The sequence below is a fragment of the Apium graveolens genome, chromosome 7, assembly GCF_009905375.1.
Source record: "Apium graveolens cultivar Ventura chromosome 7, ASM990537v1, whole genome shotgun sequence".
Lineage (NCBI taxonomy): Eukaryota > Viridiplantae > Streptophyta > Magnoliopsida > Apiales > Apiaceae > Apium > Apium graveolens.
The window spans coordinates 218,000,973-218,023,887 of NC_133653.1; the positions used below are offsets into that span (position 1 = coordinate 218,000,973).

General features: G+C 35.0%; 2 non-coding genes across 2 annotated transcripts; one reads left to right on the plus strand and one right to left on the minus strand.

The window, feature by feature from the left end:
• Positions 1-18,650: 18,650 nt before the first annotated feature.
• LOC141676193 (small nucleolar RNA R71) lies at positions 18,651-18,757 on the minus strand. Its single transcript, XR_012556797.1, has one exon. It is a non-coding gene; the product is annotated as a small nucleolar RNA R71 (small nucleolar RNA).
• A 2,850-nt stretch (positions 18,758-21,607) lies between these two features.
• On the plus strand, positions 21,608-21,714 carry LOC141676187 (small nucleolar RNA R71). The gene has a single exon (XR_012556791.1). It is a non-coding gene; the product is annotated as a small nucleolar RNA R71 (small nucleolar RNA).
• The last annotated feature ends 1,201 nt before the right edge of the window (positions 21,715-22,915 follow it).

The window sequence follows — 22,915 nt, forward strand, 5'->3', positions numbered from 1 at the left end:
ATTACAAACCCAACTAAATAAAACCTATTTCAAGAACTCACTTTATTACAAAACTTTATTCTATCTACAGTTTCCCTACACAATCTTTTATTCAAACTACACAAAACTTTTATTCAACCCAACATTACTACTTATCCTGCTACACCTGATCTGGCACTTCAAAACTCTCTTCGGGAATAGGAAGGAACACTCTTGGTATAAGAGGGTCCCGCAGCTTGACTCGCTTCTTGACTACGCGGGTTCTGATGGGTTTCATTCTCTACCTTAACTGTAAAACAATAGGAGTGACAATAAAAGAAATGAGCCAAAATTGCTCAACAAGCCTGCAACAATATATATATATTATAAAGAGCGAGAAATAAATGAACCAATAAGCCGCTGGTTTGAACAACCATCTGTATCTGTATATGATAACAATTTGCCAACACTGGCGAGTGCCAAATGAACAAGACTGGAACACAAGAACCAACATATGCACTATAACCTGCTGATCAGTCAGAATATAGTGCGGATCTATACCCAACTGCATAGACCCAACCAACATTAGGAGTACTCAGGCAACTATGGCCTATTAATTAATGGTCTGGGAAAAACCCAGCCTTTATAGTAACCATCCAGTCCAAGGCTGAGCATCCGGAACAATCGGTATGCTATTGATATATCCCAACACCAAGATATACCAGAAAATATATAGGGTAAAGGAATTGAAATATGAACAGGAAATTCAATAAATTGGGTAAATCAAGAATTGAAATGAAATGGAACAAGTGATATAAATGGGTAACAGTGTATATGAACAATAATTATCAAAGAGAATTGATACGATAGAATGGAAATATAAATCACTATTCTGAATTTAGAATAGGGGAAAAACTTGCATAATATAATTCGAAATGAACATCACTTGAACGATAAGTGAAGTTAGGGGTACTTGCCTTTCGCGTACTTAACCTGGTTTAACTCACTGCCTTCTGACCCTAGCTTGCTTTGTCTTGCTAACACTGAACAAATCATGGAAAGATAGGTGTTTAGATAATTTACTACATACGTGTATCTTGAACTGATATCACGCAACCTAATCAGTCTACCCATGCGTTTCTATCTGACCCGCATATATATACATATATTTACATAACACATTTATGCACATAATCACATATAACACGTAACACGTAAAGCACACAATTAATTTCTATATTTATAATTATTTTTAGAATCAATTCTGGACTTATACCTGCATTACTAGTCGTATCTGATTTTATTATAATTTTTCGGAATTTATTCGGCTCAATTATATTCCTACTAGGACCTTCGAACTATCAATTATCACCAACCACTCTTTTTCAAAAGAAATTATAACTTACAACTATTTTTTATTGGATTCGTCTCATTTTTCTGAGTCTAGGGGTCTTCGTTTTACTTAAATCGGACTAATGGTTGAATTGTTATGAATTAAACACTGATAATTCAATTTATTATTCAATATAGATAATTATTATAACCTTTTAAATCCTAAAATAATTTTTAAATAATTATTTAAGAAAAATCAAAGTCAAAAATAATTTTTTTATAATTTTTGGAGTTAAAACGAAGAAGTTACGATTTATTGAACATTATGTGATTAATTATCGAAATAATTAATCACCTTTTTAAATATTGAGTAAATAAATAACTAATAAATAATTAATAATTGCCTATTGAATAATCTAAAATAATAAATCTCTAATTATCAGAATTAATCATAATTTATTATAATATTTATAACGTATCGATATTTATTCGATTAGATCGATTATTTACAAATAATCAATCAACTTAATTAACTGATACGCTATTTATCGAATAGCTACGAATTATTCGAATTATAGATCACTTAACGATTAATTACTCGTATCTTCACGAGCCACTCGCAACTCCTGCATAATTACCGATCTATTAGATTATTATTGAAACTCGTACGATTCGTTAATCAATTAATTACGGATATCTAATTATATGATACGAATAATTATTACAATATTATTCAAATAACTAACGCTCGAATAATAATTCAATTATCGAATCATTACTCGTAATAATAACTAATTATCGAATTATTAATCATATTATTTAATTATTTCTAATCTTTATTTATTAATTAATTACCTAATTATTAATTAATTACCCAATTATTAATTAATTAGATAACTAATAAATAATTAGATAAATAATTAAATAATTAAATAATTAAATTCGAATTTATAATTAAATAAAATAATTCAGAAATTATAAATACTATTTTTCAGAATATAAAATTAATTTTTAATTAATTATTAGAATTACTAAAACTGATTTTTAATTACTAAAATATAAATAAATTATTAATTTAATCAAAAACACAGAAACAGAAACAGGGGTTGGGTTTTTAGGATCAAACCCGGGTCGTTTCCCGGGTCGAAACCGGGTCGACTCGGGTCAAGGATGAACACAACCAAGCTGCTCAGAATCCGGCAATGGTGGCCGGTTCCGGCGAGCTTTCCGGCAAGCAGCATACACGTCCAAAACGCCACGGTTCTGCACCGTTCTTGCTTCCAACATGTTTCCCACGACTCCGCCATCACAACCACAGGTTCTGCTATCCCAGACGGTCCCTCCGTCGTCTTCTCCGGCTAGAATCGGAGCGTTTCCGATGGGTTTCATCGGAAAAACGATCTCCCAAAAATCGAGTCAAAACTTCACAAAACTTATACCAAATCGGAGCTACAGACCTCTACAATCATTCCCAACAGTTCATATCAATCAAAAACATCTAAAAATCTAAAGAAAACAAAATCAAAAATACTAAAACTCATAAACTCGGCACATCGATTTAGGGGTTGTAAAATCGAAATAAAAATACCTGATTACTCCTAAGACTACAACAAAACTAACTACATCAATCAAACAATCAAACGATTACTAAATCAAAAACCCCTAATTTCAGTCATAAACCCTAATTTACAAATCGAAAATCATAGCTATAAAACACAAAATTGATGGTATGAATAGCAAGTAGAGATCAAAAGGATCGTTTTGGTTACTCACATGATTGAATTGGACAACAGAATCACCTTCAAATCTAGAGATTAATTCTGCAGTTGTTCTTCACCCACAAACCCTAATTCTTGATTTTCTGAATTTTTAATAATAATTAACTAATTAATTAATAATAAAACAGCTATTTATAGTACTGAAAATAATACCCCTAAATAAAATTAAGGGTCTAATTACACTCCTAATAAAAATATTTGGCCCTAATTTTTATAATTTTTGGGTATTAATATTGAATTTTTAAATATCCAATAAATACAAAATAAATACTAAAAATTCCCAAAAATTATGAAAAATACAAAAATACAAAGAAAAATGATATATGATAATTTCATGATCATATAAAAATAAAAATGTGATTTTTGTGGGGCTTTTGGTACCCGAAGGGGTCCGGAAAAGTCGTTTTTCGCGAAAAAGGTCAATTTGTAAAACGTCTAGGGGTTCAGAATAGCAATACGGTACAGGGCATTTTTAATAAAACAGAGCCAATGATTTTGTTTGAAATACGGGCTTTTAAAATACTGTTTGAGCTGTACGGGTTTTGATATAATATATATAACTAACGATAGAACGCTCAATAAATATCCAAAACACGTTTGGATCAAAACAATCAACACATAACATATAGCAGTTAGGGTTCAACGACTTAACACATTTAATCACATAATAATACACATAATTTATTATTATTATAACATAATACAAGCGTAATTCCTCGGTCGTTACAGGTTGAGTCGGAAGGAAAAGTTAAATGTGTTATCAGTACACGAAGAAATATATAAGGAATTTCAGAAACTGGAATTGGAGATGAGAGTTTGCACGTCTGATGAAACAAAAATGTATAGTATGACTTTCTAGCCGGAGTTGTTAGAGAAGATAAAGAAGTGTCAAGAAGAAGTAATGGATCAGGACATAAATCGTTTGGTAGGTGAAGAATTGTGCACGCAAAAGGACGATCAAGGTATTCTTAGGTTTTCTTCTAAAATTTGGATTCCACCAGTAACGGAGTTGAAGAATGAAATGTTACAGGAAGCTCATAGTTCAAGGTGTTCAATCCATCCAGGGAGTACCAAAATGTACAGAGATTTAAAGGAAAATTATTGGTTGCCAGATATGAAAAGGGAAATTGCAGAATGGGTTAGCAAATGTTATACATATCAGAGAGTTAAAGCAGAGCATTAGAGACCCAGTGGATTGCTACAGCCATTAGAGATTCCAGAGTGGAAGTGGGAGCATATTGCCATGGATTTCATAGTTGGATTACCAAGGACAAAAGCTAATCATGATGCCATTTGGGTTATAGTGGATAGACTTACCAAGTCAGCTCATTTTCTGCCTATAAATGAAAGATTTCACTCGACAAGTTGGTCCATATGTACTTGAAAGAAATCGTAGTTCGTCATGGAGTTCCTGTGTCTATCGTATTCGATCGAGATCCAAGATTTAATTCAAGATTTTGGAAGAATTTTCAAGAATGTCTGGGAACGAGACTGAATATGAGTACGGCTTACCATCCACAAACAGACGGCCAGAGTGAAAGAACGATCCAGATAATCGAAGACATGTTACGTATTTGTGCTATTAATTTTAAAGGAAGTTGGGACGAGCATTTACCTCTGGTAGAATTTGCTTACAGCAAAAGTTATCACGCCAGTATTGGGATGCCACCCTACGAAGCTCTTTACGGACGCAAATATAGATCTCCAGTGTATTGGGACGAGGTAGGAGAACGCAAAATACTTGGACCTGAATTAGTACAGTAGACAAAGGAAGTTGTTGAAGTTATCCAGAAGAGATTGATAGCAGCACAAGACCGTCAAAGGAAATATGTAGATCAATCAAGGAAAGACATGGAATTCGAAGAAGGGAATTTGGTATTACTAAAAGTATCACCGTGGAAGGGATTAACGAGATTTGGAAAGAAAGGAAAGCTGAGCCCAAGATATGTCGGACCTTTTGAGATTTTAAAGCGCGTCGGGAAATTAGATTACGAGTTGGCGTTACCTCCGCACATGGAGCACATTCACAATGTTTTTCATGTATCGATACTTAAGAAGTATAATCCAGACTCCAGGCATGTAATAGAATATGAGCCAATAGAGCTTCAGGCAGATTTGTCATATGTAGAGAGTCCGATAGAAATTATAAAGGAAAGAGAGAAAGTATTGAGAAATAAAGTGGTAAAGTTTGTAAGAGTATTGTGGAGAAACCCAAGGGTTGAAGAGTCAACCTGTGAGCTAGAAAGTGATATGAAAGAAAAGTACCCTCATTTGTTTTCTTAGGAGATTCTGAGGACAGAATCCTTTTAAGGGGGGAAGGATGTAATATCCGGGATATATCGTGTAATTAATTTTGCTAATTAATAACTATTATGAATGTTCAGTATTTATTCTTTGAATTATTTGTTAAGTGTTAAATGTGTTTGGATGTTTAAAAATAACATTAATTGAGTATTTTAATTTTTATATGTCTAAAATAAAATATAGATAATTGTCATATCTTCCTCATTATTTTATGTTGATTTATGATTTTATAGGAAATATATGGATTTTATAAAATCTTTTTCCGAGTATTTAAAAACTATTTTATACAATCCGGAACCAACCGACGTCATCCGTTTTTACGTTTTTATAACCCGAAACTCTTCCGAGAACTCCTTCCTAACCTAATTGCAATATTCCAAGCATTTTCCATGTTTCGACTTTTTCGATCCGGCGTACGGTTTGTCCTGCGCGGTCCCAGCGCAACATTTTCGATACATTATTCGTTTCGGTAAATCAATAAAACTCGTATTTTTGATAAACGGGATCTTTTTATTAAACTATCACAATTATCACCTCGTAATACGTGTAACCAGGCACTGAGACCAAGACCGCAGTACGAATTGTACTGGTTTGGATAATTATCCCGAAAATCGGTACCGTTTGGATCAGTTTTTATAAATAAACGTACCATTTTGTATCTGGAATGATCCAACGGGATACTAATTTTTCGTAATTATAAATAGCCTTTACCGTATTTTATTTCGTACCAAAAATCATTTGTAGACAGTAGTTACATAATTTTCCAGAGAAAATTTATATATTCATAAACCTTTCTGAAAATCAAACCAACAATCGGAGGTGTTACCGGAATCTGTTTGGAAAGCTCGAGTACTCAAAATGAAGGACTTGAGGTGTACTATCAGAATCTGTGTTTCATATCACTGCAGAATCAAAGGTGTATTTTCTGGAAATTTATTTATTTTCAAATTATTTTAATTAAAAATATGAATTTTTGTTCGGATGATTGTTTGGATGATTTGATGCTTGCATGTTGTAGAGCTTGTTTTCCTGATGATTTTCATATGTCATATGACTGATTTGGAGTTCAATAACATGTTCAAAATTGAGTCTAATCTTCGAATTTTAAAATTAGGGTTTATAACCCATATGAATGTTCTTAATTGAAATTTAGGGCTTTTTGATTTAGGGATTATTAGCTGTTGTATTATAGTGGGTTGTGTTCCTTATGAAATTTGCAATCGATTGGTATATAGCTCGTTAACAGATGATGTGTGAATCGAAGGGAATTGTCTTTTGAAAGTTCGCCGGTGTTCTTCATTTCCCGGCCATTTTCCGGCCATTTTCCGGCCAATCCCGTAATAGGTTATGTGTTTTGATTGTATGTATATGTTCCTGGTGATCTGTACTCCAATTCTGGAGAGTTTGGTGACCTAAGGTGGCCGGAATCGTGTTCTCCGGCCACACTCCTGTGAGTCGACGGCGGGGGCTGCAAAATTGCAAAGAGGCCCCTGAATTTATGAAGAAGATATAGATTAGTCCTTGGGGTTTCCAGAAGTTTCAAAAACTGGATTCCTGTTTATAAATTATTTAAAAATCATATTTTCTATTTATTTTAATTATAAAAAAATCCGTTTTTAATTTCTGAAAATTCCAAAAATTATTATTTTAATTCCAAAAATTATTTTTAATTCAAAAATAAATCTGAATGAATTAGTTAATTAATATCAGTTAATATTTAATTGATTAATTGGTCAATTAATTTGAAAATTAATTGATTAATTGATTATTAATTGATTTTAATTAATTATTTAATTAGATTTAATTATTTAAAAATGATTTAAAAATTCCAAAAAATAGTTTCGAGCTTTAAAATATTATTTTAAATTGTTTTCAAGGCTTGATAATTATTATAAAATTGTTTTGATGCCAGAATTGGCCAACCGTACCCTGTTTATTACTTTAAAATTGATCCAATGACCCGTTTTAATTCTGAAAAATGTTTTAAAAATCATTTTTAAATACCTGAAAGCCTGTTATGACTCGAGACTCCTTTATAAATTATATGTTATTGATTATTTGACGTGTTATGCGTTATATATGACTTGTTGTTTGACTGCCGATCTATATGTTCGATGTTTACTTGTTTATAGCGTAACTTTCAATCCGTTAATCGAATTTGGGTAAGACGAAGGGTAGGTAGAAGTGTATGTCGAATAGAATCGTATGGGTTGAGTATTGATAGATACTTATGTTATATGAGCAGAAGAGGCAAGGCTTAGGAAAGGGAAGCAGATAGTCGAGGAGTAGACGATCGTAATTGGAAGTTAGTGCGGTATAGCAAGCTAGTACCAGGCAAGTGTTCTGAACTTTCTCGAGATATATTATAGTTGATTGATAGTCCTATTTTATATTGCAAATGCTTTGAAGCACTGAACCCTAAACCCTGATTCCAGTTATTGATCTTGAGCCGTAAACCTTATTCTTTATAAACCATTGATTGTTGTACACCCAGATACGAACCACAAATATACGATACTACTCCACAAATATATACAAACTAAATACCAAACACTGAATCGAATTATATACATACTCAAACCATTGTACCTTATGATTTGAAAGACCAATTCCTGGTAACCCTGAAACATTGATTCCTTTCTTATCCAATTCTTTCATTACCTAACAGCCAAGCTTTGAAATTGCCATATTGATCCTTTGTTATCCAATTCTAAATCATAATTCATTGTTCACCTGATATCATAACCCTTTTCACTTGATGATCATTATTCTCAGTTTTGTCATTGTGACTTGCTGAGCTAGTTAGCTCATTTGTGCGATACTGCTTATGTTTTTTTCCAGTTAAGAAGGAACCAATTGGTAGCGAGGATCCCAAGTCCAGCGCGAGAGCTAGGGGTTCAGGTTGATCGAGTTAAGCTAGTAGGCATCTTTTGAGACAACTTAAGTTTGTAAAAGTTGTAATAATGTTTAATACTCAGTTCTAAGTTTGAATAGTTGGGATTTGGATGGTTTGTAATATAAGTGTTTGTGTGGCTTGTGTGCATACTTTAACCTGTTACGGTCTGTGGTAGTTGGTAAGTAGGGTCACTGCATATTATCATTATCTTTATTATTGTTATAAGTAGGTTATAAATAAGGTGTGTGTGTGTGGACCCAAAACTTCTGACCCGGGTTTGGAGGGCGCCAAAATTTTGATGCTAATTTGGTTTTAAGGTGGTGTGCAATGAAAGCTCTTGGAAAGCCGGCTCAAATCAGCAAGGAAAATGAAGAAGTCAGATTTTTATGCAGGAGGTCAGCGCGGCCGCGCTGTGACTCTGATTTTTATCCAGAAGACTTCTACTCTGCATGGGGCTGCTATATATACATAATTAAGCTCATTTTTCAGAAGAGACACATCAGAGCACAAAGAGAAGGAGTAAAGAAGATCGTTTTAGCACAATTCAACCAAGGAGAAGAAGACCTAGTTTTAACTTGTGATTCTTTGTTTAAGTTGTAATGTTGGATGCTAGTTTTCTTAGTCTTGAACCTATACTCTTATGTTATACTTTGTTTATTATTCGTTTATAAAGACTACGTTTATTATACCATGCTTTCATCGGAACCCACATTGATTATGAGTCCGATTATGGGCTAATCGTTATTGTGGGGTTCTAGCGGATTTATTTATGCATTTCTTTAGTTGAATTATTTCGATGCCTTAGTGTGTGGTGATTGTATGATAACCTAGTATTGGTTGTGTGTATTCGTCTTATGAACGTCGCGATCTTATAAGATAGCTTGTTAATTCTTAATGAAGCGAAAGTGAATTTAAGGATTTAGAACTTGCCATGCTAGTATAGGTTCATGTTATTGTTATGCATGATTCGTAGGTAATTTTAACCATCTTACTTGCCCTTTATAATCACGATAGATAACTTGTGCTTTAAACCGTTATGTTGTCAAATTCTATAGACATATAGGGTCTCAATATAATTGGTGTCTATTCAGCTTCTATCTATTTTGTTGATGTCTAGTAGTATGGTATTCGTGCAACGAAAGTTGGCATTTATTAGTTTCGTGTCATCTGATTAGTGTCATCACCATTAATGCTAAGGTTAAGAATGAAAAAACTATTGAATCAAGTATTTAATGAAGTTAGAATCCCATGTTTGTCTCATATAATATACAACTCTCTTTACTCTCTTAGTTATAATTGTTAATTAATCGTAGTCATAATCAAAACCCCAAATTGTTATCGTCTTGGCATTGGATGATAACCATATCATCGGTGCATAAGTGCATAAATTACTTAGTTAACCAAAGTCAGTCTCTGTGGGAATGAACTAGAAATAATTCTATATTACTTGCGAACACGTATACTTGATGAAGGGTTTTTAGCACATAAACGCAGCGAAAACGTAAATTTAAATCTTAAAAAAAAAACGAAACCCTCCGCAGGATCCATGCGAAAAATAATATTTAATTCGTAGTTCAATATGTTTACCTTAAGAAGCTTTACGTTAATGGAAAGATGGAGGTCTTTAATGGTGATCCAAAAACGATGAACGGAGATCCTTAGCAGCTGCTCCTCAAGTGTGAAGCACTCCACCGGTATCCACCAAGAAAACGATGTAATGAAGGAGGAGGAGATGGAGAGAATTAGGATTTTGTAAATCTTTTTGGTTGAGGCAAAAATAGGGTTTATAATAGTATATTTATAGGCAAAATTTTCAGCTGAAATTTTTCCCATAAAATATTATTATTATTAACCCTTTATTATTCTCACTAATAATTAAAACACCTTTTAATTATTAAACCTTTTTCTAAACTCTTTAGAAATAATTCTCTCACTTGATTTAATTTCCAAAAATTAAATTCTTAATTAATAATATTAAGAACCTTTTCTTAATTAATTTATAATCAATTAAATCTCATTTAATTAATTATTAAATTTGCCAATTAATTATTTATTTCAAAAATAAATAATTATCATCCATTATTAATTAATTCCTCCACCATTAAATCATTCTCTTTTATGGTGTGACCCTGTAGGTCTAATATTAAGCCGGTAGTAGAAATAAATAATAATAAAACTATTTTATCATTATTTATATAAATTCTTTAATTCATTAAATATGATTAATTAATTAATCATATTTATTCTACATCGTGAGGGATACTTCTCAGCATATCGCGACTATTCGGATAATACGAATTCACTGCTTATAATACCAAGAACCTATTTGGTGAGTAGTTACCGTATAATCAATTCCTTCTACCCTGCAATGTCACGATTAAATACAAGGCATGGAACTTGTGTCAAGCCTATCTTATTTAATCACTTGCTTTCCCATTCACTATGCTTAGTTCTATTTAATGTAAATTAGAAACTCCTTTCTAATTTCATTCACTCTGGCCAGAGATTCCTGAACTTACATAAGTGGATCAGTATTGAACATTCTCTTCCTTCACTGAAAGGGGTAGATCCTTTATTGATCATACACTATCTTCGTGTACAAATTCCTATACCCAGTAGAGCCCTTATAATTGTCCCTTGAGACTAAGAACTAAACCAAAGCATAGTTCAGTGTACACAAGATGACTATGATGACCTCAAGTCTAAGGATACTTGTACAACTATCACTATACGAACAACTGCTGACACGTGAGTGAACTCCATTAGTTGTTCAGCTGTGTGAGTCATGTTCAGTGAACTTATTCTATAATAAGCACCTACATACTAGCTATAGTGTCACCACACAAATATCTATGAGAACAGACATCCTTCATAATGAAGCAAGCATAGTATGTACCGATCTTTGCGGATTATTAATTACCAGTTAGTAATCCTATGACCAGGAACTATTTAAGTTTAGAGTTATCATCTTTTAGGTCTCATTATTATGATCTCATCACAATCCATAAAAAGCTTTACTCTAAACTGTGGTATATCTTATTTAAACACTTAAAATAGATAGAGCCCGCAATAAAAACAAAATAAGTCTTTTATTAATATCAATGAAAGCAAAACAGATTACATAAAAGTTATTCCTAAATCCTCATACATGATTGGAGTTAGGACATATCTCTTTCAATCTCCCACTTGTACTAAAGCCAATCACTCTGGTATCTAATACCCATCTTGTCTTTATGATGATCAAAGTGACTCTGAGAAAGTGGCTTTGTGAGTGGCTCTGCTACGTTGTTATGTGTGTCAACTCTCTCGACGTTGACATCTCCTCTATTTTCAACTCAGATTCACCACCAAAAACAAGAAAAATGTCCTGAGTTCTTCGCAAGTACTTAAGGATGTTTTTCACTGCTTTCTAGTGGTCTTCACCTGGATTGGACTGATATCTGCTCGTCACACTAATTGAATAAGCAACATCAGGCCTTGTACACAATATCGCGTACATGATAGATCATATTGCTGAAGCATAAGGTATCTTACTCATATGCTCTCTTTCCTAAGGTGTCTTAGGAGACATTTTTTCGGAAAGGGACACTCCATGGCTCATCGGTATGAGACCTCTTTTGGAGTTTTCCATGCTAAACCTTTTAAGCGGTTTCTGGATGTATGTACCATGGGTAAGACCTATCATTCTTCTAGATCTATCTCTATAGATCTTCATACCGAGAATGTAGCATCGGTATATCATTTCATATAAGAAGTATGTCATCCACATACAATACAAGAAATGTTACCGCGCTCCCACTAACCTTCTTGTAGACACATGGTTCATCTATGTTTTTGATAAAACCAAACTATTTGATTGTCTCATCAAAACGGATATTCCATCTACGAGAAGCTTGCCTTAAACCATATATGGTTCGCAGCATCTTACACACTAGGTGTTCATTTCCCTTGGAAAGAAAACCCTCTGGATGTGTCATATACACTTCCTCCTCAAGTTCCCCATTGAGGAAGGCCGTTTTCACGTCCATTTGCCAGATCTCATAGTCGTAGTAAGCAGCAATCGCAAGCAAAATTTGAATTGATTTTAACAGGGCTATAGGAGAAAAAGTTTCATCAAAGTCAATCCCTTGCCTTTGTTTGAATCCTTTTGCCACGAGCCTGGCCTTATAGGTCTCCACCTGGCCATCTGCTCCAATCTTTCTTTTGTATACCCACTTGCACCCAATAGGCTTAACACCTTCAGGCGCCTCAACCAGAGTCCATACTTGGTTAGTATACATAGATTCCATTCTGGATTTCATGGCACTATGACATTTCTCTGAGTCAACACTACTCATAGCCTCATTATAGGTCATAGGGTCGTCATCATCAATGATTGACAAGTCAATGTCATTCTCAATGACAAGGCCATAATACCTCTCAGGATGGCGAGACACTCTCCCTGTCCTACGAATGGGCTGTTCCACAGAAGGTTGTTCAGTCTGAACAAGTGTTTCCACTTAATCCATAATAGTTTGTGCTTCTTGAACTTCATAAAGTTCAATTTTTCTCCCACTGTTTCCTTCAAGGATAAACTCCTTTTCCAAGAAGGTAGCATGTCTGGAGACAAACACCCGATGATCGGTGTAAAAGTAATACCCCAAAGTCTCTTTAGGATATCCCACAAAATTACATTTTACGGATCGAGATTCCAGCTTATCTGGGTTAACTTTCTTGACATAAGCTAAACATCCCCAAATCTTAACGTGTTTAAGACTCGATTTCCTTTCTTTCCATATCTCATATGGTGTTTGAGGAACAGATTTGCAAGGCACCTTATTCAGTAAATATGCTGAGGTTTCCAATACATAACCCCATAGGAATACTGGAAGATTCGCATAGCTCATCATGGACCGAACCATGTCTAACAAAGTTCGATTTCTCCTTTCAGATACCCCATTTAACTGTGGAGTATATGGAGGAGTCCACTAGGAGACTATACCATTTTCTTTGAGATAATCTAGAAACTCTCCATTCAAGTATTCACCACCTCGATCTGATCGAAGAGTTATAATACTGTGTTTGGTTTTTTTTTCAACTTCATGTTTATATTCTTTGAACTTTTCAAAGGCTTCAGACTTGTGTTTCATCAAATACACATATCCGAATCTAGATCTATCATCTATGAAAGTAATGAAGTACGAAAATCTACCCATGGCTTGCGTAGACATTGGTCCACATACATCTGTGTGTACCAATCCTAGCAAATCTGCAGCCCTCTCTCCATGTCCACTAAATGGAGATTTGGTCATTTACCCAATAGACAAGACTCACATGTAGGATATGATTCAAAATCAAAGGGGTCAAGTAACCCTTCCTTATGCAATATCCGCAGTCAATTTTCACTAATATGACCTAGCCTACAGTGTCATAAATAGGTCAGATTTTCATCATCTCGTTTTCTTTTATTAGTTTGTTCAATCTGAAGTAAATCATGCTCTACGTCACATACATACAGACCATTATTTAAAATGCCACGTCCAAAAAGAACATTATCTTTAAGGATAGAACATTCATTATTCTTAATAATAAATGAAAAACCATCCACATCCAACATAGGAATAGAAACAATATTCCTCATAATAGAGGGAACGTAATAACAATTATTCAAAATAATAGTCTTGTCGGTAGGCATATGTAAACTAAATGATCCTACAGATATGGCCGCAACCCTTGCTCCATTGCCCATACATAGAATCACCTCATCTTTTTCAAGAGTCCTACTTCCCTTTAGTCCTTGCAACGAATTGCAAATATGAGAACCACAAGCGGTATCTAATACCCAAGTAGAAATTTGACCTAGTGACATATTAACTTCGATCATGAACATGCCTGAATCAGAAGCGGTAGTCTTACTACCCTTTTTCTTCTTTAATTCTTCAAGGTAAACCTTGTAGTTCCTCTTTCAGTGCCCCAACTTGTTACAGTGAAAACAAACAGCTAAATTAGGACCAGTCAACTTGTGAGCATCTAGTATGCTCCGGAGTGATAGTGCAGAAGACATGACGAATATAGTAAATCTGTAAATGATAAACACATAACAACACTTAGCAATATTCAATTTCATTTCAAAACACTATATGAATTGGGTCTTTATTCATAAGTGTCTCCCAATACTTTATCTAATTTTTTCAACCCCCTAAGTGAAAATTAAGCATTCATAATGCTAGTGGGAATAGGGATCCTACATTCCATCACACAACCTCGACTGTGGCACGAAACGTCATGTGATGTTCAATAGGCAGACAACTCTTGTCAATTACATCTTATGTTATTCCCTAATATAAGTTTAGCCACTTGAATAATTGAGTCACGGCTGTGGCACGACAAACTCAATATTCTAAGTCAAGTCTAACCTAACATTTCGTACAATTGAATCAGTCTCCAACGGCCCACGGCTGTAGAACGTACCGACCTTTAGATTCTAATTCAATGTACACATCTCTATGTAATAGACAAGTATTTCTTATTTCGAAATCAAAGCCCTCGGCTGTAGCACCAAACGACAATGATTTAAAAATAAGAACCACTTTCTACCATGTTGAAAGGCTATGACCGACACAAGCCCGTTGTGTCATTGGCCAATTACTACTTGATATTATTTAATTTTAGAGGGATTATATTACGTTACAATCATAATCATATTATAAAGAGATTCTTCCTTTTAAATTAAATATTTCAAATCAATAATCGATAATCAGATGATTCCCAGATCGGGTGGAGCATTGTCAAGAGGCGTCACTTAATAACCCTTTCTCACAGATAGAAATCTGTTGTTGACAGAATCATCCTTTCTCTCAATATTGAAATTTCATATTCAATTACGTGTTTTATAAACACAAGAATCTCATGATCGTATTCATAATATTTATTGTTAAGGCAAGAAACAATTCATATTCTAGATTTTCTAGAGCACACCTTATATTGATTTAAGTTCACCTGAATCTATCATCGCATGATAAACATAGGCATATATCTCATATATAAAATTAAATAAACAAGTAAATGTAAAGTGCAATAAAGTAAATGTGTTTGGTTATGACCCCATCCTATGTGATCTTTATCAAGCTCATGATAAAGATCAAGGTCAATCTAATATGGTGATGGAAATAAATATAACTACTTATTACATAAGTCTTGTTCTTTGTTTAGACTTCTTGTACGCCTCGTCTTCTTCTTTGTATCACCTCCATTGTATAGCCTTCTTGAGTCTTCAATTACATTACATGATTGAAAGTAAAACTAATCTAATGAACTTACAAGAATAACTCGAGTTACATTCGAGATTTATGATTACAAAGATTGACGACATGCAAGTCGTATTTAAAACCAAAACCATAACCATTACACTAAGGTCGAAAGGCCATAACCATCCACCATGCTCATACAACACATAAAAGCATGTTAAAACACATAATCTGATCTTAACATATCATATTATCCATGATCTAATCATAAAAAGAAAATATGACAAAAATCAGAAAAATCAGAAAAATCAGAATCAAATCAGAAAAACAAGAATCACTGTTTACGGGAAGTAAACGACGTCAAACGCCTTACAGACGAGTCGTTGATAGCTTTAACTATCAGTTTTGTTCAGACGCTCGTTTACCTATGGAATAGGGTATCAGTTTGCATAAATCGGACACCAGACCCAGATTTCAGCAAATCTGCAGCAGCCAATTCAGAATCCGTATCTAATATGATTCTCATAATTAGAACAAACATAAATCATGTATATATCAGTATATATACAGATTACATAATCATCTTATGATTATACAACTTACATGAATATCATATATTCAAAACCATACATATATAAGCATATTATATCAACATCAAATCATGGTGAATCACGTACATGCTCATATATCGAAAATAGTTAAACACATAAATGAATTAAAAACTTTTTGCAAGTAGCTCTGATGCCATTAAAGGGTTTTTAGCACATAAACGCATCAAAAATGTAAATTTAAATCTTAAAAAAAACGAAACCCTCCGCATGATCCATGCGAAAAATAATATTTAATTCATAGTTCAGTATGTTTACCTTAAGAAGCTTTACGTTAATGGAAAGATGGAGGTCTTTAATGGCGATCCAAAAATGATGAACGGAGATCCTTAGCAGCTGCTCCTCAAGTGTGAAGCACTCCACCGGTATCCACCAAGAAAACGATGTAATTAAGAAGGAGGAGATGGAGAGAATTAGGGTTTTGTAAATCTTTTTGGTTGAGGCAAAAATAGGGTTTATAATAGTATATTTATAGGCAAAATTTTCAGCTGAAAATTTTCCCATAAAATATTATTATTATTAACCCTTTATTATTCTCACTAATAATTAAAACACCTTTTAATTATTAATCCTTTTTCTAAACTCTTTAGATATAATTCTCTCACTTAGTTTAATTTCCAAAAATTAAATTCTTAATTAATAATATTAAGAACCTTTCCTTAATTAATTTATAATGAATTAAATCTCATTTAATCAATTATTAAATTTACCAATTAATTATTTATTTCATAAATAAATAATTATCAGCCATTATTAATTAATTCCTCCACCATTAAATCATTATCTTTTATGGTGTGACCCTGTACGTCTAATATTAAGCCGGTAGTAGAAATAAATAATAATAAAACTATTTTATCATTATTTATATAAATTCTCTAATTCATTAAATATGATTAATTAATTAATCATATTTATTCTACATCGTGAGGGATACTTCTCAGCATATCGCGACTATCCGGATAATACGAATTCACTGCTTAGAATACCAAGAACCTATTCAGTGAGTAGTTACCGTACAATCAATTCCTTCTACCCTGCAATGTCACGATTAAATACAAGGCATGGAACTTGTGTCAAGCCTATCTTATTTAATCACTTGCTTTCCCATTCACTATGCTTAGTTCTATTTAATGTAAATTAGAAACTCCTTTCTAATTTCATTCACTCTGGACAGAGATTCCAGAACTAACATAAGTGGATCAGTATTGAACATTCTCTTCCTTCACTGGAAGTGGTAGATCCTTTATTGATCATACACTATCTTCGTGTACAAATTCCTATACCCAGTAGAGCCCTTATAATTGTCCCTTGAGACTAAGAACTAAACCAAAACATAATTCAGTATACACAAGATGACTATGATGATCTCAAGTCTAAGGATACTTGTACAACTATCACTATGTGAACAACTGCTGACACGTGAGTGAAATCCATCAGTTGTGCAGCTGTGTGAGTCATGTTCAGTGAACATATTCTATTATAAGCACCTACATACTAGCTATAGTGTCACCACACAAATGTCTTTGAGAACAGACATCCTTCATAATGAAGCAAGCATAGTATGTTCTGATCTTTGCGGATTATTAATTACCAATTAGTAATCCTACGACCAGGAACTATTTAAGTTTAGAGTTATCATCTTTTAGGTCTCATTATTATGATCTCATCACAATCCATAAAAAGCTTTACTCTAAACTATGGTATATCTCATTTAAACACTTAAAATAGATAGAGCCCGCAATAAAAACAAAACAAGTCTTTTATTAATATCAATGAAATCAAAACAGATTACATAAAAGTTATTCCTAAATCCTCATACATGATTGGACTTAGGACAGATCTCTTTCACTTGCATGAATTTTAGCGCGTGTTTAGCGACTAACAAGTATTTGGCGCCGCTGCCGGGGACTACAGTATTAATTTTTTGGTTTATGTGTTTGTCATTAGTGGTCATTAAAGTTTATTGACTCGGACATTGTTACTTATTTGTTTCCTTGTCTTATTTCAGGTACTCTAGCGAGCGTGTATGCATACACGTTCGCGGTCTCGTAAGAGAACTCTGGATAAAGCCGAGGAAGAAGTTGTAGTGGTCCGAAGGGAAGTTTTTGAGGATGAAGAGAAGATAGAAGAAGAAGAGAAAGTCGAGGAACCAGTTTTAGTAGTGATGGGGGATCAAGCAGAAATTCCTAAGGCTTTGATGGACTGTTCTCAGCCTAAGATCAATGATATTCAGTCAAGCATCATCAGGCCAGCCATCTCGGCTAACACTTTTAAGATCAAGCACAATTCAGATGATACATAACTCAGTTTAATTTGGGGGTCTCCTACTGAAGACCCCAACATGCACATCAGGGATTTCATTGAGATATGCGACACTTTCAAGTTCAATGGTGTGACTGAAGATGCTATTAAGTTGCGACTCTTCCCATTCTCTCTGAGGGATAAAGCTAAGTGCTGGTTACATTCTCTACCACCAGGGTCTATCACCACATGGGAGGATCTTGCTCAAAAGTTTCTTACCGAATTATTTCCTATGGCGAAAACTGCTGTAATCAGGAATGCTCTTACTCAGTTTGCTCAGCAAACTGGTGAATCTCTGTGTGAGGCTTGGGATCGATATAAGGAGATGTTAAGGAAGTTTCCACACCACGGCATGCCTGAGTGGATGATTATAAAATATTTCCTATAATGGATTGGGTGCTACTTCTACACCCATGCTCGATGCAGCATCAGGAGGAACCTTGTGGGCTAAGAGCTACAATGAAGCTTATGAATTGATTGAACTGATGGCTGCTAATGAATACCAGAATCCTTCCCAAAGACTGACTCAGGGAAAAGTAGCAGGAATTCTGGAGTTGGATGCAGCAACTGCTATAGCTGCCCAACTTAAGGCTTTGATGATGAAGGTGGACACTTTGACTAATTAAGGAGTTAATCAAATCACTAGTGTCTATGAGCTTTGTGCTGGTGCCTATTAGACTGATCAGTGTGCTATTTCCAGTGAATCAACTCAGTTCGTGAGCGACTTTCAGTGATCGCAGCAACCTGTGCCAGCCACATATCATCCCAACAACCGCAATCATCCTAATTTCAGCTGGAGTAACGCTCAGAATGCGGTTCAACAGCCTTATCAGCAGTATCCAGCTAAGCAATACAACCCCCTGGTTTTCAGCAACCGCAATATGCACCAAGGCAGCAACTTCAACTGCAACAAGCTAATGAAAAATCTGAATTAGAGGAGTTGAAGCTTATGTGCAAGAGTATAGCTATTTCTATCAAGACCTTGGAGAATCAAATTGGACAAATTGCCAATGCCTTGCTAAATCGTCAACCTGGTACACTACCTAGTGACTGAAGTGCGAGGAAAGAGGGAAGCTAAGGAGCAGGTGAAGGCAATCACTTTGAGGTCTGGAAAGGTTGCGAATCCCGAACAAACTCAAGTTTTGAATGAAAAAGTTGGGGCTGAAAAAGAAGTAGAGCAGCAGGAAGCAGAAGTGGAACCAAGGAAGACAACTATTGAGCACACTCCTCTTGAGGGTAATACAAGAGAGAAACAGATCTATCCTCTACCGCCTTTTCCGAAGCGGCTGCAGAAAAAAAGCTGGATAAGTAATTTGAGAAGTTTCTGGAGGTGTTCAAGAAGCTTCATATCAAAATATCTTTCTCTAAGGCTCTTGAACAGATGCCTAGTTACGCAAAGTTTATGAAAGGTATTATCTCTCAGAAAGTGAAGCTAGATGATTTAGAGACTGTCACTACTCACGGAGGAATGCAGTGGTGTGTTGCAACATAAGTTGCCTCCAAAGCTTAAAGATCCAGGAAGCTTCACTATTCCATGCACTATTGGAAAAGTGTCTTTTGACAGATGCTTATGTGACTTGGGAGCTAGCATCAATCTGATGCCTTTATCAATCTTCAAGAAGTTGAACTTGCCTGATCCAAAACCGGCTTACATGACTTTGCAGTTGGCCGACCGTTTTATTACATATCCGTGAGGTATTGTGGAGGATGTCTTGGTCAAGGTCGATAAACTCATCTTCCCTGCTGATTTCATAATTCTTGATTTCGAGAAGGATAAGAAGATTCCTATAATTTTGGGAATGCCTTTCTTGGCGAACGGCCGAACTTTGATAGATGTGCAGAAGGGTGAGCTGACAATGCGAGTGCTGGACCAGGATGTCACTTTTAAAGTGTTCAATGCTATGAAATTTCCTACGGAAAATAAGGAGTGCTTAAAAGTGGAGCTGGTCGATTCTGTAGTTACTTCATAATTTGATCAATTGCTAAGGTCTGATGCCTTTAAGAAGGCCTTATTGGGGAATTCAGATAGTGAGGATGATGAAGGTGAAGAGCGATTGCTACATCTGAATGCTTCTCCCTGAAAGAGGAAGATTGATATGCTGTTTGAATCTCTGGGAATGGAGGAGTTGAACAAAGCTCCTAAACGCCTCAAGCCATCTTTGAGGAAGCTCCTAGTCTTGAGCTTAAGCCTTTACCTGAACATTTGAGGTATGCTTTTTTAGCTGATGCATCTACTCTGCCTGTGATTATTGCATCTGACCTTTTAGGTAGCGACGATGAAAAGCTTTTGAGGATTCTAAGAGAGTTCAAATCAGAAATTGGATGGACTATAGCAGATATTAAGGGAATCACCCCTTCTTATTGTATGCATAAAATTCTGCTAGAAGAAGGTAGCAAGCCTACGGTTGAGCAGCAAAGAAGACTTAATCCGATCATGAAGGAAGTAGTGAAGAAGGAAATTCTTAAGTGGCTGGATGCAGGGATTATTTATCCCCTTTCTGACAGTTCTTGGGTGAGTCCAGTTCAGCGTGTACCAAAGAAAGAAGGTATCACAGTTGTTGCCAATGAGAAGAATGAGTTCATCCCTACTCGAACAGTCACGGGATGGAGAGTTTGTATGGACTACATAAAGCTGCACAAGGCCACTAGGAAGGATCACTTCCCTCTGCCTTTCATTGACCAGATGCTTGACGGATTGGCTGGTCACGAGTACTACTGTATTTGGGATGGCTATTCGGTTTACAATCAGATTTGTATCGCTCCAGAAGATCAGGAGAAGACTACTAGTTGTCAGGATGATAAGTTTCTGGAACTGGTTGCTGCGATCTCTGAAAGTTGCTCACAAACTGAGCTGATTCACTAGATATAACGCATTGATCCATCGCATGTGAACCTGCACACAGCTCACAAACTCTGGTTATCTGATTAACACCATAGTTAGCCAAAGAATCGATCTTCATAGACAACGCCTTTAGTTGAGCAGTGATAGCCGTAGCTGTATCCACTTCAAGAATTCCTACTACCTTGCCCTGTGGCAATCTCTAGATTGGATACTGATATTCATTAGCAACCATCAGTTCAATTAGATCATAAGCTTCCTCATAGCTCTTTGCCCATAAGGCTCCACCTGATGCTGCATCGAGCATGGGTCTGGACTATGCTCCCAAACCATTATAAAAACAATTGATGATCATCCAATTAGGCATTCCATGATGAGGACACTTCCTAAGCATCTCCTTGTAGCGCTCTCAAGCTTCATATAAAGATTCTCCTAATTGCTGCGCAAATTGAGTAAGAGTATTCCTGATTGCAACTGTCTTTGCCATAGGGAAGAATTTAGTGAGAAACTTTTGAGCAAGATCTTCCCAAGTAGTAATCGAACCAGCTGGTAGAGAGTGTAACCAACTCTTAGCCTTGTCCTTCAGAGAGAATGGGAATAGTCTCAGCTTCACAGCATCTTCAGAAACACCGTTGAACTTGAAGGTGTCGCAGATCTCAATGAAATCCCTAATGTGCATATTGGGATCTTCCGTTGGAGAACCCCCAAACTAGATTGAATTTTGCACCCATTTAATCGTGCTAGACTTTATTTCAAAAGTATTAGCCGAGATGGCTGGTCTGACAATAATAAAATGAATGTCATTGAACTTCGGTTGAGAATAATCCATCAAAGCCTTCGGATTCGCTGCTGGTTCTTCCATTGCAACAAAAACTTCTTCTTCAACTTATTCCTCAACAAAGACACGAGATTGAGAACGCGTTTACATACACGCTCTCTAAAGTACTTGAAATAAAACAAGTGCCCGTGTAAGTAAAATATCTGAGTCACTGAACTTTGACGATCACGGATGACAAGTACATAAACTAAACAATTAACAACAATGAGTTCCCGACATCGGTGCCAAAAACTTGTTAGTCGCTAAGCACGCGCTAATAATTCACGCAAGTATACGCGTTCGCAAGTAATATAAAATTATTTCTAGTTCGTTCCCACAGAGACTGGTTAAATTAACTATGTGATTTATGCACTTATGCAACAATGATATGACTATTATTCAATGCTAAGATGAATAATAATTTGGGTTTTGATTATACTACGATCAACTATTGAGAATATACTAGAGAACTTTAACTAAGAGATTGAAGAGAGTTGAATAATATATGACACAATATGGGATTCTAACTTCATTAAATACTTCATTCATTAGCCTTATTGATCTTAACCTTAGCATGTAATTGTGATGACACTAATCAGACAACACGAAACTGCTAAATGCCAACTTTCGTTACACGGATAACATACTACCAGACATCCACAAAAGCGATAGAAGTTGAATAAGCACCAATTATATTGAGACCTATATGTCTATAGAATTTGACAATATAACGGTTTAATACACAAGTTATCTATTTAGATTACATAGGGAAAGTAAGATTGTTAAAATTATCTATGAATCATGCATAGTAATAACACAAGAACCTATGCTAGCATGGAAAGTTCTAAATCCTTAT